Source organism: Podarcis raffonei, chromosome 7, assembly GCF_027172205.1.
Source record: "Podarcis raffonei isolate rPodRaf1 chromosome 7, rPodRaf1.pri, whole genome shotgun sequence".
NCBI lineage: Eukaryota > Metazoa > Chordata > Lepidosauria > Squamata > Lacertidae > Podarcis > Podarcis raffonei.
The window spans coordinates 70,963,908-70,980,638 of record NC_070608.1 but is presented as its reverse complement, the minus strand read 5'-3'; the positions used below and the strand labels follow the sequence as shown (position 1 = coordinate 70,980,638).

At 42.6% G+C, this 16,731-nt stretch overlaps 1 protein-coding gene across 1 annotated transcript in view; it reads right to left on the bottom strand.

The window, feature by feature from the left end:
- The window catches only part of CDH9 (cadherin 9), a 133,127-nt gene extending 116,786 nt beyond the window's left edge, over nt 1-16,341 (bottom strand). Inside the window, exon 1 of the mRNA XM_053397098.1 lies at nt 15,923-16,341. The gene's annotated coding sequence lies outside the window, so the exon portion shown is untranslated. The remainder of the gene's footprint in view (nt 1-15,922) is intronic.
- Between the last annotated feature and the right edge of the window lie 390 nt (nt 16,342-16,731).

Genomic DNA, 16,731 nt, shown 5'->3' with positions numbered 1-16,731 from the left:
TATTAACTCTGAGGAGGAACAGCACTGACGATGTCTTTGTGAGTATCTGTAATTGACGGTATCTTTCCTGTGAACTCTGTAACTGTTCTCCTTCCTACTTGGTCCTTTAGTGAAAAGCAAGCCTTGGTGCCCAGTTGCAGCAGGAATGTCCTCAAACGAAGAAGGAAGGGGCTGAGTCTTCCTAATTAGGGCCAAACATTCAGGGAAAGTGTGGGTCATCTTTTGTACACCCTGCTGAGTTGAAAACAATGTCGCCTTTCAATTCTACCCTAAGCACCACAAACTATTTTCATTAGCAGATGCAGCAGGACCATTGCACTTCCCTGACCCCATTGTGCTCATTAACATGGGAAAGGGCAAGTCTGAAACAGCAAGAATAAAAGCTCAGGTCCATGTGAGTGAGAGAGTTTGCCTGTCTTCCCTTTTTGTGCATTGTTGTGTACAATTGTGCACTGTATTACAACACTTGGAAGGCTAGCCTGCCATCCCACAACATATTATTTCTGATCTGTCGTTTGCCTTGCAGGAAGTAACAATCTGTCAGTGTTGTAGGCAACATTTATCCTATGAAAATAGGGATGTCTTATTCAATAATAATAATAATAATAATAATAATAATAATAATAATAATAATTTTATTATTTATACCCCACCCATCTGACTGGGGGGCCTCAGCCACTCTGGGCAGCTTCCAACATATATAAAAACATAATAAAACATTAAAAACCTTCCTTATCCAGGATTGCCTTCAGACGGCTCAAGGGTCAGATAACTCCATACTCTCCAACATAAAAGAATAAATTGTGTGCACAAACTGTAGCCCAAATTGAATTAACATAATTATTGACTTTTTTGTTTTTGTTTTTAAATACACATTTTGAAACATACACATGTTTTCTGTGCCAGTAATCTTGCACATAGCAGTAATATGTAAATCCACACAAAAGTAGATCCAATTTTATGCATTTTCACTTCGGAGTAAGACACACATTAAGTTTAGTGTGCATAAGATTGTTGTTATTTAGTCGTTTAGCTGTGCCTGACTCTTTGTGACCCCATGGACCAGAGCACACCAGGCACTCCTGTCTTCCACTGCCTCCCGCAGTTTGATCAAACTCATGTTAGTAGTTTTGAGAATACTGTCCAAACATCTCATCCTCTGTCATCCCCTTCTCCTTGTGCCCTCAATCTTTCCTAACCTCAGGGTCTTTTCCAGGAAGTCTTCTCTTCTCATGTGGTGGCCAAAGTATTGGTGCCTCAGCTTCAGGATCTGTCCTTCCAGTGAGCACTCAGGGCTGATTTCCTTCAGTATGGATACGTTTGATCTTCTTGCAGTCCATGGGACTCTCAAGAATCTCCTCCAGCACCATAATTCAAAATCATCAATTCTTCGGTGCTCAGCCTTCTTTATGGTCCAGCTCTCACTTCCATATATCACTACTCGGAAAACCATAGCTTTAACTATACAGGCCTTTGTCGGCAAGGTGACGTCCCTACTTTTTAAGATGCTGTCTAGTTTTCTCATCACTTTTCTCCCAAGAAGAAGGCGTCTTTTCATTTTGTGACTGCTGTCACCATCTGCAGTGATCATGGAGCCCAAGAAAGTAAAATCTCTCACTGCCCCCATTTCTTCCCCTTCTCAGTTTATTTATTAGGGGTCTCCTCTTCACAGTTTTGAAAGCTGTGCCAAATGTGCCAAGTCACCAGGGTTTAAATTGAGTGAAGTCAGAAACTTAGCAACCTTACCACCACCAATTTTCATAATGCTACCATGTTTAAATGAAGCTGACATCAGAAGTCTGGAGGCATCAGGAGTGAGAACTTCATCAGTGGCAAGTTTGAGGTGTACTGACATTAAAATAAATGAAGTTAGAAAGCTGGTGTGATGGGAAATCAAGGTATAGCAGGACGGTGCCAAAGGCAAACAGTGGAGAAGATGCTAAAGGGAAGAATGCAAGGACAGCCAAGGTCTGAAGGATCTATAGGTTGACACTGGGTTATATATGGACGAGACATTGTGTGTGCACTGCTGGAGATGAATCAAATCAGGGTTGAGAAATCTAGGGTTGCCATATCTCTAAAAGTAAAAACCAGGACATAAATAAACCCTATCACAGAAAGGCCAACTAACTGAATAGTTCTGGCACATTCTCCTACAGGTAGAATTTTGGGTAAATGCCCTCATCCATTCCATACATACTTTGATTTTATTTTAATATATGTGCTCCTAAACCTAAGGTTTATCTGGTCTGTTACAATAATTATGGGGTAAGGTGGGGGAGAAGTATCCTAGGATGTAATTCTAATGTTGTATTCCCGGAGGTGGCCTATATATTTCGAAACAATGTGGGTTTTTTCTTTCTTTCTTATTTTCATTTGGGTTTTTGGTCGTGTGTGGTTTTGGATTCATTTTCAATGTCTCCAAAGGTTCCATTGTTATGAAACGGTGTGAATAGCAGAGAGGAGTTTATAGCATTACAGTAACTCACACGGTTTTGGGATTATAACATGAAAAGGGAAGGATAGTTCATGGGGTTTAAATGTTAGCGCAGGGAGTCCATAACACAATCTCTACATTATTAAGTAGTGTAGCATATTTTATAAGCACTGAACTCCTTTTCTTTATTTGCTGCTGGAAATAAGCCCTAAATTGAATCATGTATTATCTTTCTAAGGAAGTAAGTACTGCTATCTAAAGCTAAAAGAAACCCCAGTTTGGGGAGGAACAAATTTTACTTGAGCTGCACCAAATGTTCACAAGATTTGCTTCTCTATGCAAAAAAGTAGGCTTTCAAGGCTGTTTGAAAACCCACCCTCTATTTTCGAGGTCTTTCATTTTGAAATTTTACTATTAAATGACCTGATATGCTTCTGCCTCTTTAAGCCTTCTTCAGTGTGTCATTCCAACCAGCCCAGGGTCAAATAGTGAACACGAAGCTCTTATGGTGCCACATAGATCATCAGAGTTGGCTATATGATTATGTCACTGAGGCCAAGCTATTTCCTCCCTTTGCTCTCACTCAGGGACTTATCTGTTTTGGCAAATATATACCAGGGGTCCTCAAACTTTTTAAACAGGGGGCCAGTTCACTTTCCCTCAGACACTGTCGGGGGCTGGACGGGAAGTTTTGGAGAGTGGGCTGGCGTGCTTGTGGGAGCTAGGCACCTTGGAAGCCAGGAGCCTGCAGGAGCTGGCCGAGAGCGGCATGCACTGCCCTGTGCACCTCTTCAAGAGAACAGAGACAGAGACAAGGACAAGCTGGTGCCTCACCTGCGGCTGCCACCCTGTGCAGGTGTTTCTGCCCCTTCGTCCTCCTGCTCCCTGGAGGTGAAGGCTGCTGCCTGGGCCACTTGGCCACCGGCCTCATCGTCCTCCACCATCACGTTGGCCGACAATGGAAGCATGGCAGCAGCCCCGCCAACCTCTAGCCTGGGCCAGCTATCCTCCTTAGGAATACTGCTACCACCCCCCTCATGGGGGCAGCAGCCACAGGGGCACCAGGGTGGCAGCGGCGGGAGGAAGAGGCCAAGCGGTGGCAGCTCTGCCAATCAAATACCACACCTGGTTTACCTCAGTGCGGCACAGCATTTGATTGGCTGGCAGAGATGTCCCTGTGCTGCGCTGAGGTAAACCAAGTGCGGCATTTAATTGGCAGAGACATCCCCACGCTGAGGTAAACCAGACATGGTGTTTGATTGGCAGAGCCGCCGCCGCTCAGCCTCTCCCCCCCGTTGCCAATCTCCAGGAGTCTTGGTGTCGCAGCGGGTTCTTAAATGGCTTGGCAGGCCGAATTTTGAACCCTGGTGGGCCTGATCTGGCCCAGGCGATGTAGTTTGCCTACCCCTAATCTACACTGAAGACAGAAGTGCCTGGCGTGCTCTAGTCCACTAAACGACTAAACAACAACAAATCTACACAGTTCTGAGCTGGCTGACACAGTTCTACTGGCTTTTGGTAACTATGTTCCTGGTTTTTATATATTGTATGTTAAATTGCTGCAACCTGGGATCTTCAGGGTGAAGGACAAGAAAGAACTGGAAATGGATCTTACAAATAAATAAATAAATAAATAAATAAATAAATCCTTGTTGATCAGGTTTTGCTGCCTGCCACTGCAGTGTAACAGCATATTCATTCCAATCCAGCTCTCATGATGCATAATTGCACATGACTACATGGGATGGAATGTACATACATGGAGTGCTCATATGCATGATCATCCCATTAGAAGCATTGCACCAATGATATTTGGATGTATACATGTGGAGGTTATCCATTCATGATGTTCTACTTTTAGCTTGATGTAAACACACATCCACAATCAGTGTCAATTGGTGAACCAAGGGGGAGAAGTCTGTTCTCCCTGTTTCAGAAACAGGTGGGCTTTCCTTCTTCTCTCCAACATCCATGCATTTGTTTGTATCCTTTCCTGTGTATGTGTGTGTAGGGGAGAGTGAGGGGTTTTCTGTTTTGCTTTTTGCTTATTCTTGTGAATTATATTTTGTTTGCTGAAAATCTGTATGTGTGGTTGAACTACCGGTATATGTTGTAGACTCTGGATGCTGATAAACAGGTAGGATTATTGGTGTGGGTGAAGTAATTTTGGGCAGGTGTAAATAGGCTGGGGATCTTGATAGGTATTATTCTGTGTATGAAAATAATAATAATAGGCCCTTATTAACATCCCCCAAAGGTTTAGTGAAATATTTCAGAAGTTATTTATTTAACAAAATGTATAGAGTGATAAATACAATAAAAAAAAATATCTACAAGCGGTTTACATAAAGTGGTGGAAAATATTTAAATTTAACCATGATTTCACTAGTGTGCTTTTAAATAATGCTTGCAATAAATGATTTTTCACTCTATAAGAAGTTTTATCCATCTTCCCCAAAATGCAGAATTTACTGCCATGTTTGTTGTTGTTTTTCCTGTTCTTACTACTTCTTTTTCAACTCATGTCTTTCTCGTCTAAGACATTTACCATTTGTCACATGTAGAGTACAGAAGGGACTAAGGAAATGAATTAACCATACTCATCAGGTTTTAGAGCACAGGACAACATGAATGTCACTTTATTTTCATTTTCAAACACTAATAAAGCAATCAGGCACATTTACGTCTCATAGATTGACACGGAATGACAAGATGCATTATTCATGAGTAGGAAATGCAGGCTTGTTGGCGGTTTGTTACCTGTGCAATTGATTTCCATTTTCAAAATGAATAGAAATGCATATTTGTTGTTTATCACCGATAGAAATGCCAGAAAGTCTGGTAGCATACATAATGAGGAGTGCTTTTCCTGTTAATCATAAATGGGATACTTAGACTTTTTCTCTCATCAAAGATGGTTTGATATACAATAAAATCTTAATGTTCCAACATAACATCCTACTTTCCCAAGTTTCAATAATATTGTAATGCAACAAAGTAATAGAACTCAGAATGAAACTATGTAAAAAGGAGTAGACTACAGTGTCAATGGATGGCTGACTGTTGGAAGGAATAACATTTAGAGTGGTACTCAACTAGGTCCACTGAAATTAATAGCCCTAACTTAAAGGTAAAGGTATCCCTGACCGTTAGGTCCAGTTGCAGACGACTCTGGGGTTGTGCGCTCATCTCGCTCTATAGGCCGAGGGAGCCGGCGTTTGTCCGCAGACAGCTTTCGGGTCATACGGCAAGCATGACTAAGCTGCTTCTGGCGAACCAGAGCAGCGCATGGAAACACCGTTTACCTTCCCGCCGGAGCGGTACCTATTTATCTACTTGCACTTTGACATACTTTCTAACTGCTAGGTGGGCAGGAGCTGGGACCGAACAATGGGAGCTCACCCCGCCACGGGAATTCGAACCGCCAACCTTCTGATCTGCAAGCCCAAGAGGCTCAGTGGTTTAGACCACAGCGCCACCCGTGTCCCAGCCCTAACTTAGTTAAGTTCATTAATTTCATTGGGTTTAAGCTGAGTAAAAATTAGTTGAATTGCCACCCTTATGTCCCCTCCCATGGTGTCCATAACATCTTTCTTTTTTTTTTACTTTCTCCCAAATGAGTGAAGGGTTTTCATTCCTTGTTTTTTAGGGAACCAATGGGTTTTGGGTGATGTCACCACAGATGAAAACCTGCCCACCAGCTAGTGTTACTTGGCTGAGAAGATCACATAAGAGGTTTAGCATGTCCCTTTATCTCCTTATGGCAACTACAGGTTTGGGGAGGTGGGTGTGACTAGGTCGGAACTTCCTTTCTCCCCAAACTAGAAGCTATGTTTAGGAGTGGGGAAAAGGAAATGAGACAATGTTGGTGGCCTTCCCTTGTTTTCCCCAGCCCTAATATAGCTCCTGTGAGCCTGTGTTGCAGGAGGCTTATCACATCCTCAGAATCTAGAGGCTGAATTTGATTTGGGGAATACGTTGTAGGTTTAGTTTTCGAAAATTGGGCGCAGATGACTCAGGCAATGTCCTCTATAGGAAATCTGATAGGCATGCAAAAGAGTGAAGCTGAAGAAAGGAAACAAACTTCTCCCCACTCCATGGCAGTCAATTATAAACTTTGAAGGGGGAAGAGTTAATTCCTCACCTTAACATTTGCTGAAGAATTTAAGAAAATTGCACTCTTAGTAGCAGAAAAATTAAATTCCAGTCCCTTGATCTATCAACACTGAAAGTTCTAAGGATTTGGTGCACTCCATAAACAATACCAAAAACATTCATCCTATGTTTACTACACCGGTTTTCACAGAAACTTCTAAATGGTTTCACCACTCAATTTGTGTTCCTGAACAGCAGGCATCTTTGCTTTAATTCTTAATTATTATTTTTTTAAAAATTGTTTTTGGTTTTCTAAAAATAAAATAAAAAAAATTGCTTCTTTGTAATGTCTTGTCTACGTTGCTCACCACTCTGTCTCTTGGCTGCTGGCTTGTCTTTGCATATTGTATGTTCCTGCCCAGCAGAAGCTCTACTGTGGCCTTGGAATATTTTATACTCCTAAGTCCCTCTATTGTTGCCTGGTAGATGTCCTACCATGGCCTGGAATGCCTATTCTCTCACTCTGGCTTAATCTACCGTTGAAGATTTCATAGATTCATAGAATTGTCGAGTTGGAAGGGGCTCTGAGGGACATCTTGTTCACCCTTGCAATGCAGGAATCCTCCCCACAGCTTGAACCATCAACCTCTGGTTAATAGCCAGACACCGACCCATTGTACCAGGGTAGAATAGTACATTTAGTACTATACAATAGTACAATAGTACCATTGTACTAAGGGACGCGGGTGGCACTGTGAGTAAAACCTCAGCGCCTAGGACTTGCCGATCGCATGGCCGGCGGTTCGAATCCCCGCAGCGGGGTGCGCTTCCATCGTTCGGTCCCAGCGCCTGCCAACCTAGCAGTTCGAAAGCACCCCCGGGTGCAAGTAGATAAATAGGGACCGCTTACCAGCGGGAAGGTAAACGGCGTTCCGTGTGCTGCGCTGGCTTGCCAGATGCAGCTTGTCACGCTGGACACGTGACCCGGAAGTGTCTGCGGACAGCGCTGGCTCCCGGCCTATAGACTGAGATGAGCGCACAACCCTAGAGTCTGTCAAGACTGGCCCGTACGGGCAGGGGTACCTTTACCTTTACCATTGTACTATTTATCTCCCCCCTCCCCCCCTCTTCTTTCATTTTAGCAAACTAAAACTAAGTAAGTATATCTCATGCCTTCTTTCATCATTCTTGGGTTGTTGTTGTTCACTGCTCTCCACTGTTTCTCCTTTCCCTTCATTTTGCCTTCTCTTTTATTTAGGTGCCCTTGAATATGAGTAGTTCCCCCATTCTCCTCTTGAACAGACTACAGTAACTTGACTGTAAAGTCATGTGTTATTTTCTCTTATTAAACTCCTTTTTCTTGTTGTCAAGTTCCCAAATCTCAGCTCAGTCTGCCATTCCTGGGAACCTTACATAAATGCTCCACTATTTGGACCCTAGCTTATACACGCTGTGCTCCCATTCATTTGGCAATTCTTTTAGTTCCTGAGCCAGCTCCACTTTACTGAAATTAGCCAGGGGCTGCAGATGAAAGAGTTTCCCTAAATACTAGGGTCATCGGTAGTTCCTGAAGGGAATATTCCCCTCACATGGAAGGGTGTTCAAGTTGAAATGCGTCTTAGAGGCTCATGTCTTTGAGCAGTATGGGAAACAATGGCGACAAATAGGAAGAATATAAATGATTCCCACAGGGAACAGCTCTACTCTCAAAACTGCGAATTTCATGTTAAAGGGACCCTCAATAATTGGTCTTAACACTCCAAAATGCACGTGTTTTATAGCATTTCTGAAGGCCTTGTGAGTGTTGGAAACATTGGACCAGTAGCTTGGTTGTAGGGTTCATTCTCAATCCCTGGCATTTCTAATTAAAGGCATCTCAGGTAGTAGGGTTGGGAAAGATCTCAGCTTGAGATCTTTGGGAAGTACCTGTTAAACAGAGTAAATACTGTAGATGGATCAATGGCCAGACTCAGGAGAAATCAATTCATACATTTCTCTTTTGAGCATGCAAGCAAACCTATGTTGTCTATAATTTTTTAATGTTAAGTTGCCTAGAGACTTGCCATGTGTAGGTGAATCATAAATGTTGTTAACAATAATGACAATAGTACTCACCATCATAATCTGAACATGTAAACAAACCTACATTAATTATAGCTTTGAATCTGAAGTCATCCAGTGCCTTGTGTTGCGTAGGTGACGCTCAAAGTTGTTGATGGTGGTGATGATACTAATGCTAATAATATAACGATGGCATCTGGTTTCTCGTGAGGTTTTTTTAAATAAATAAACAAACAAATAGCAAATGGTTGGAGTCTTGAAGGCTTACCTTATTCATTTGTTTCTCCTACTCTTTTCCTTGAGCTGCTTCAAACTTTAATGCTCTCACATGTTCACTGAAAGTATTTCTGAATGAGGAAAGCTATTAGTCTTGATAGCTGAGAGTGCTGTGCCAACATTTGCCCTCCAGGTTCCTTCCCTTGCAAAACAGGCTTCTGCTTAATGCCTTGTTCTCAGGGCACTTTAGAATATTGTTGGATGTGGGATGGTAGCTGAATATGGCATGCATGTTTTTTTCTTTCCAGTAAACATCCCTCAAACACTCTGCAGCCTCCCTGGCTGCTCACGCTTACTAATCTAAACACAGACACACACTATGGGATGAGTTGCCTCAGTATGTCTTCCCCTGGACTTTGATTAAAGCAAAGGTACTGTTCAGACCACTGATGAGACAATTTGTAGAATGAAAGAAAGGACACTCACACGAGCCAATCATCCAGCACAAAAGTAAGGTCGGGATGGCAAACCCTTTCACCCATCCCACGAGAATTTCATATTTTTTTTAAAAGGTCTCCTCTTCTTGGATAATTTTTGAATGTAATTTCTCTCCCCCCCCCCAATTAATTAATGGAGATTGATTAACAGAAAAATGAGTAATTTCTGTCACAGCAATAGGTAAAGGGACCCCTGACCATCAGGTCCAGTCGTGACCGACTCTGGGGTTGCGGCGCTCATCTCGCTTTTTTGGCCAAGGGAGCCAGTGTACAGCTTCCAGGTCATGTGGCCAGCATGACTAACCCACTTCTGGCAAAGCAGAGCAGCACACAGAAACATCATTTACCTTCCTGCCAGAGAGGTACCTATTTATCTACTTGCACTTTTACGTGCTTTCGAACTGCTAGGTTGGCAGGAGCAGGGACCGAGCAACGGGAGCTCACCCCGTCACGGGGATTCGAACTGCTGACCTTCTGATCGGCAAGTCCTAGGCTCTGTGGTTTAACCCACAGCGCCATCTGCATCCCTGTCACAGCAATAACTAATAGCTAAACAGAACCTTCACATTTACAGGCAGCATACTGGTGGGTAAAAAGGGTTGCTGTTGTGTGCTGCCTGTGAACTTCCCACCCAAAAGGCAGAAGGACAGAATACACTATCCAGCAAGCAAGAACTTCCATACCCTTGGCAACTGTGCTGAATTGCTTATTTCCCTGAAGAGGATACCAGGACCTTTACTGATTTCTCTGAAGGCCTCCCAATGGTTCTGACAAGTCTAGTGGTAGCTGGAATGAATGACCAAAGCAAACCTAAGCATATTTAAAAATTGTTGCTGTTTAAATGGCTAGATGGTCAGTTAGTTGTTAAAATCTTGGCACTGAACACATATTTTAAAAAGTATGTATTTTTGACCCAAGCTTTTCATTTAACAGAATGCCTCCACTTTGTTTACTACTGCTCAACTGCAATCTCATCAAATTCTTGTCTCTGTCTTGAGCTGACATTGTTTTGGTCTTCAGAGGTCGTTAAATCAATCCATTTATGAGGCCATTCCTGAAAGATGAATGAAATATGGCAGTGGAAGCTGTGTGGTAGTGATGCAGCCCTGTACCAAGCTGTCACATTCGTGTGGCTTAGTCACAGGCAGTCAATGTGGCATATGAGTATAGGCTCTTTGGCTGATCAACTATTGTCAGGGGCTGGCCAGAGAAGGAGGAATGATGGAGACCACCTTCCCATCCTGACTCTTCCAGGGAGGAGGAAGTGGAAGATAGTATAAACTTACAACAGTGGGAGGTCACAGCTCAGAGGCAGACGAGGGAAAAAGTTGAGAAATAATGGGAGAGGAGGAGCAAGCAGAGCCGGAGCAGCAGCTGGCTGACACGTTGTCGCTAGAAAGCATTCCAGACCCTCCATCTCCCAGAACCTGGCAAGCCTTAAAGGTAGGAGAGCAAAGAGCTCAAAGACAGAGGGCAGGTAGCAGCACATGTAGAGGAGATGATGATAATGGTGAATGAGGAAGTGGGGGAGAAAGGGGGTGGCGATTCACTTGGGACAACACCATTATCCAAGAGGCTGGGTTCTATAGCCTCTCTCTATAAAGTATGAAATAAAAAAGGACTGAAAGAAACTTTTCCTTGTCTTTATACTTTCCTGGGCAACCAGCCGGGGGCTGCTGACAGCATCCTGACAACTAATTTGCCATGTAGCAAGTAGCACCTGCTTGCTTCTCTCTCTGTGTGTGTCTGACAGAGAAGAAGAGGACTGCATGCATATGCACACTCTCTCACACACACAGAGCTTTCAAGAAGAAAAAACCTTAAGGACAGAATTCAACTAAGTTGTGTGGAGCGAGGGCCACCCAGAAAACAGGACTTCCTCCCTCGCCTCCCCACACACTCCCAAAATCTGCTCAGGAGGGCTGGTCACACCTTCAGAACATGTGAGGGGCACATAGTGGGGGAGAGAGAGGGGGAAGTCCCATTGCACATTCATACCTCATTTCTTGCACACCTACTCCACTTAGGGACTTCATTGAATTCCGCCCTATGTATGTGCCATTAGCCTGTCTTTGGTGTTGTCACTTGGAGTAACTTCGGGTTTTCTGGGGAGAAGCAGAACTGATATAGAATTGATATTGTCATGTGTTGGGTATTACCCTCCAGGCTTGCTTTTGCATCTCTGCAGCACTTCCTCCACATGGGTAGGATATTAGAAAAGTCGCCTTAAGAACCTACCTACATTTGCTTGAGGATAATTAACTGGCAAGTGGTTTGACAGGGGTGTTGAGATTTCTGTTGAAGATCCTTAGCTCCACTCACCTTTCCCAACATTCCCTTTGGTGAAATAATGTCTATTAAAGCACTTTAAGGCTGTGGTATAGATGTGCCCTGTGCCTGTTTGGATGGATCCTGTTTGGCTGCATCCTGTAAAAAGCTACCTAGAATTTTCCACTTCATGGAGAGGGAAAGATCTTAAAGATCCAATGAGACAGCACGATTTTGCTCTCAAATTGGTATTTGTTTTAAAAGTGGAAGCATAAGCTGACATGTTGTTAAACCACTGATTATTCCAGTGTTCCGTCTGTTCAAATTTATGAGTCATTTCCTTTGCTTCCTTTTCTATTCCCCTTTTGCAAGAATCTGAACATTAGTCTCCTAAAAATGACTTGCGAGCATCAGATATCATTATTCATGATCAAATATTTGTGTATCTCTAGGCAGCATTTACACCAAGCACCTGCTGTAAGTCACATAACTTCAAAAGAAGCTCTTGAATAGGTAGAAAAACCCCACATGTGGATTTCAATAGTTCATCTCTGCAGTTCTCCCTTCTGTATTTCTTCCTCTGTGCACATTTTCATAAATGTCAGGACGGTAGCATTGCATCCCCCTCTATGCTTATTAGAGCTTGATTTTCTGTTAGCTCCAGTTCCTCCCACCCCTGCATGCTCTGGGATAATTCTGATATTCTGCCTTTTGTGTATGTCTCTAACCATGTTTTCCCTTCCACTGAGATGTTGCCAGTGCATAAGACCACTTATGGGGGTTGGGGGAATCATCAGAAAGAAATAAGAAGATGAAATAATGGGCTAAGTACCAATGAAAGCAAATGTTTTAGTATGTCAGTAGCAAATTTGTTATGGGCCATGCCATAGCAAGTTATTTGTAGAAAAGCTTAAAAGGTAATATGATTTGCATTAGTTACTCATTTCCTACACCCTCCACAAAGGAAATTATTGGTTTATTGAAGTGTGGTAACTAACAATAGCAATGTGAGATATGACCCAGGAAATCTCAGGGTTAATTTTCTTTTCAGCTGTACAATATTTTAAATGATAATGATACTACATAGCAAATGGGGTACTTTCAAATATGACTTAAAATATGCTAAAATGAGATATGGTGGGATCTCTTTTGGAGAATTTTGGGCAGGTATCTGCCACGGATTTGTTAAATATAGAAAAGTCAATATTCTGTCTTGGGTTCAGCTTGGTTCAGTATCAATGTGAATTTGCACTTCTCAAAACAGTATGTGAACTAAAATGCAGCTGAACTTCAATAGTTACTCCAGATTTTGTGATGCAGATCTCCAATCTAAAGAAGTGTAGAAAAATGTGTGCATATTGGGGAGGAGAGTGCACAGAAATGCATATATTAGTAGAACTAACATTCAAAGATGCATATTGGGCAAAATTGCTTGCAAAAATGTGTCTCTTGGGAGAAGTGCACACAAACATGCTCATGCTTTTTCATGAGAACTTTTTTTTTTAACTGACACAAAAATGCAGGGAGCTGAACTCAATACCAGCAAAATGAGAAACTGAAAGAATCTGAAATTGACAGATCCATTCATCCCTAGACAGTCTTACGGGATACAGGTATACATGATGCAACTGAATAGCTTTCCGTACCAAGCTACTAGGTGGATGAGTGATGTGTACTCTTCATTCCTATGCCAGATTATGTTAAATTTCTTTCTCTCTCACCCACAAGCTGATCTAATTTACTCCTGTATTTCTGCCTCCTCACCTCCCTGAGTAACCAATTAAGTATGTTACATTGCTTTTGGAAACTTAGTCTGATGAGGGCATCCAAATCCCTGCAACCCAGCTGTTATCCTGAAATCATTGGCATTTTATTGGTCAATGAAGCTGGCAAGAAATATACATACTTTCTGCCTTGAAAATATGGCTTAAAATGAGAACTATGGAGGATTTATTCTGCTTTTATCTCCTCCTTAAATTTGTGCAGGCTACCATCTCTTCTTGCCAACATAAAACAATTCTACAGACTCTCTTTTGTCACTTTGGCTAAATTCAGATTTACTACCTTGCTGCACACATATCTAGGGGAGAAGGGGGAAAACATCAACACCTGGTTTTCTGTATATTGTTGCCACATTGTACTAATGTATTCTGCCTTCTTTAAAATTAAGACTGCTTATTCTAGCCTTGATTAATTTGCTGCTGTTATTATGGCCATCTGACTAAATGGCATGCATACTTCTATATAAAGTTTCAGATTATTCCTAACAAAACTTAGCAGTAACCAATCTCATCCTTGAATCCACATTGGTTGGTTGTCAATGGCAATATGAACCCAGTGCATACCTCTACAGGTGTATTTCCCAAAATCATTACAAAATTCCTCATTTAAGGGGTGGGATATCCTCCCAACCCCCAACCCACAAAAAGAAAACTTCCTGTAGGATATCATCCACATCCTGAGAAAGTGATTTGCTTTAGGAATCACCACTAGAAATCATGAGGAAGTTGTCTATTACATTCAATGGAATGGCCATCATCATCCATCTGTGGATCAGAATATACCTTTGTATGTGAACCCAGTTGAAAGTAATGCAGTGTGTATATAGACCATCCATATTCAGATGCACATCTGATCTACACTTGCAGATCTTGCCATAGCTGTGGAAGCTGTGGACCTGGGAAGTGATGTGTTAGATTTGTATTTACATGAATACTTAATAATCTTACTAGCTTAGGTTTTATAAAGTTGCAAAATTTATTTATTGGACCTGTATACTGCCCCTCATCTGGAGATCCTGGGGTGGTTCACAGCACCAAAATACAAAACAAGAACACAAAATACATAATAAAAACAAGAGCAGCAACAAAACAAACCTGTAATCCCCCTTCGACAAACACATCTCACAAAATCTGCCATCCTTGCCAGTCAATAATAATTAGCAAATATTATTAGAATCTTGCGCCTAAATGAAGAAAGGTATGCAAACTTTCAGCATAAATTATGCTCCTCCTCCCCCTCCCTCCTCTGTTATGAAGAGCTGAAATTCCTGTATCCTGCGCAAAAAAGCTTAGGGATGTGATCTTAGCCCATTCCTAAACTTCATCAGCAGTCTGGTCCTTCCCTTGTTGTCCAAACTTCGCTGGCACAAATGAAAATTATCCCAACCGAGTCCCTTGTTCAATTCTATCCTGAGCCATTATTTAAAACTGCCTGCCAGGGGATGAATGACTACAGTACACAGACTGCCCATACAATTGCAAAGGATATTGATTTCCTTTACTGTTCACATCCATCATTCTTTGCCCAAGACCTGGATGTTTTGTGAAATTGGAGAGATGCCATCATGTAGTTTCTTGCATGTGTAATTGAAAAGAAAAAAAGGAAAGGAAAATGAAAACTGGTGGTGGGAGAATGGTCAACTAATTGCCTTTTCAGATGACTAAGATTGTCCCCATGCATCCTTGATTCTTTTCAATTGTTTTGCAGTTCAGAAAAAGGATGAGGTTGGAGTTTGCTGGGGAACTGTGGCTGGGTATTCCACCCACACCAGCTTTTGTGGCTTTACCTTTAATGCACTATCCCTATCCGTGCTAAGAAAGGCTGCAGAAGAGCTCTGTGATGCTTGAAAGCTTCAACCCTGATCAACAATGCAACTCAAGCTGGTAAAAGGCATTTTGCCTTTTCTGTTATGTGACCAAGATGAGAATCCTCGCAGGCAAATCAGTTGTGTGTCAGTTTCACCTCTTTGCTTCCAACATTGCGTGAGATACTGATTTTCCTTTTTTGCCCTTTGAAATGCATTCATCTGCTGTACAAATTAATGATTTCAACCCACTCACTTGTCTATCCATTTTTCCTGAGTTCTGCACAGATCTTTTTAAAATGGAGAGGGGATAAAAAAACAACACAGGCTTCACTGAATGGGGATTTAATGCTCCTTCCCTGAAGAGGAGAGCAAATGTTTCTGATGTAGAAATACTGAATGCAAGAAATAAAGTGTGTGAATTAATTGAAAGCGGGGGCGGGGGGGGGGGGTACCCTGCTGTGCAGAACTACTCTGAATACAGCAGCCTTCCTGTTTGCAAACTTACTATTCAAATGAACCCCGAGCATATGGGGGGAGGAGAATAGAAACACACCTTTGACTTCAACTTTCAGCAACATATCTGTTTGCCATCTATTTCGCATCTCTCACTCATATATCTTTATTTCTCTCCTGCCCCCCCTACTCCCCCCAAAAGAGGAAGGTGAAATCAAGCATTATATTTATAAGCATAGCCTCTAATCTCCCTTGCAGGGAAAGCATGTTTGTGAATCCAGAGATCATGGAAGCAAAACAACTCACCTTTCTCTCTCCAGTGAAAGTGACGGCAGCTTTGCTTAGTGCTGTGCTGGTCCGCAGCCTCTCTGGTGCCTTCTTCGTCTCTGCTGCGCGTTAGCAGTTAGCTCCAGTGATCTCTCTCTGTACTCAGGGCTTTCTCTCCCTCCGCATCACTTTTAACTTAGGCAGCTTGGAAACCGAAGCCAAAGGTACCCTTTATCTGATTGGTTTCCCGTTCAGCACCCCCTGATTAATAAGAAACGTCCCTCACACATGGAGAGCAGATTGCTGCTGATGAGGCTGCAGTCAGTGCTCAATGTGAGGAGGCTTTGGGAACGAGTCAGGAAGGTGTGGAGGCGAGATGCGAGTGTTTGGAGAGGGAGGGTGAAATTTGGATGTGCCAAACACAGTGATTTGCAAGTGAATGGAGGAGGAGGGCACAGAGAGGAGAACTCTGACAAGGACTCCCCTTACAGAAGAAAGCGCCTCTGTGCTTCAAGCCTCACTCACCCAGTCCCAATTTGTATGTTCAGCCCTCTTCCTGGAAACAAGAGGCAGTCATGTCTGCAGCCTGTAAATCAGCCAGCCACAAGATTTTTATTACCCTGGCCACCTTGTATTGTGATTCAGTGCCAACTGGGAACTCGGAATTGCCCTATGCAACCAATGGGTTGAGAGACCTCCACATTTCATAAAAGTCAAGTTGAGGCTCCTCACTTACCCTAGCTCCTACCACCACCACCACCACCTTAAAAAAGGCATTAGACCTGACAACATGGACATGCGCTTCTGAGGGGAAATCCTTCCCAAAGATGCTCTTGGGGGCAAGTGAT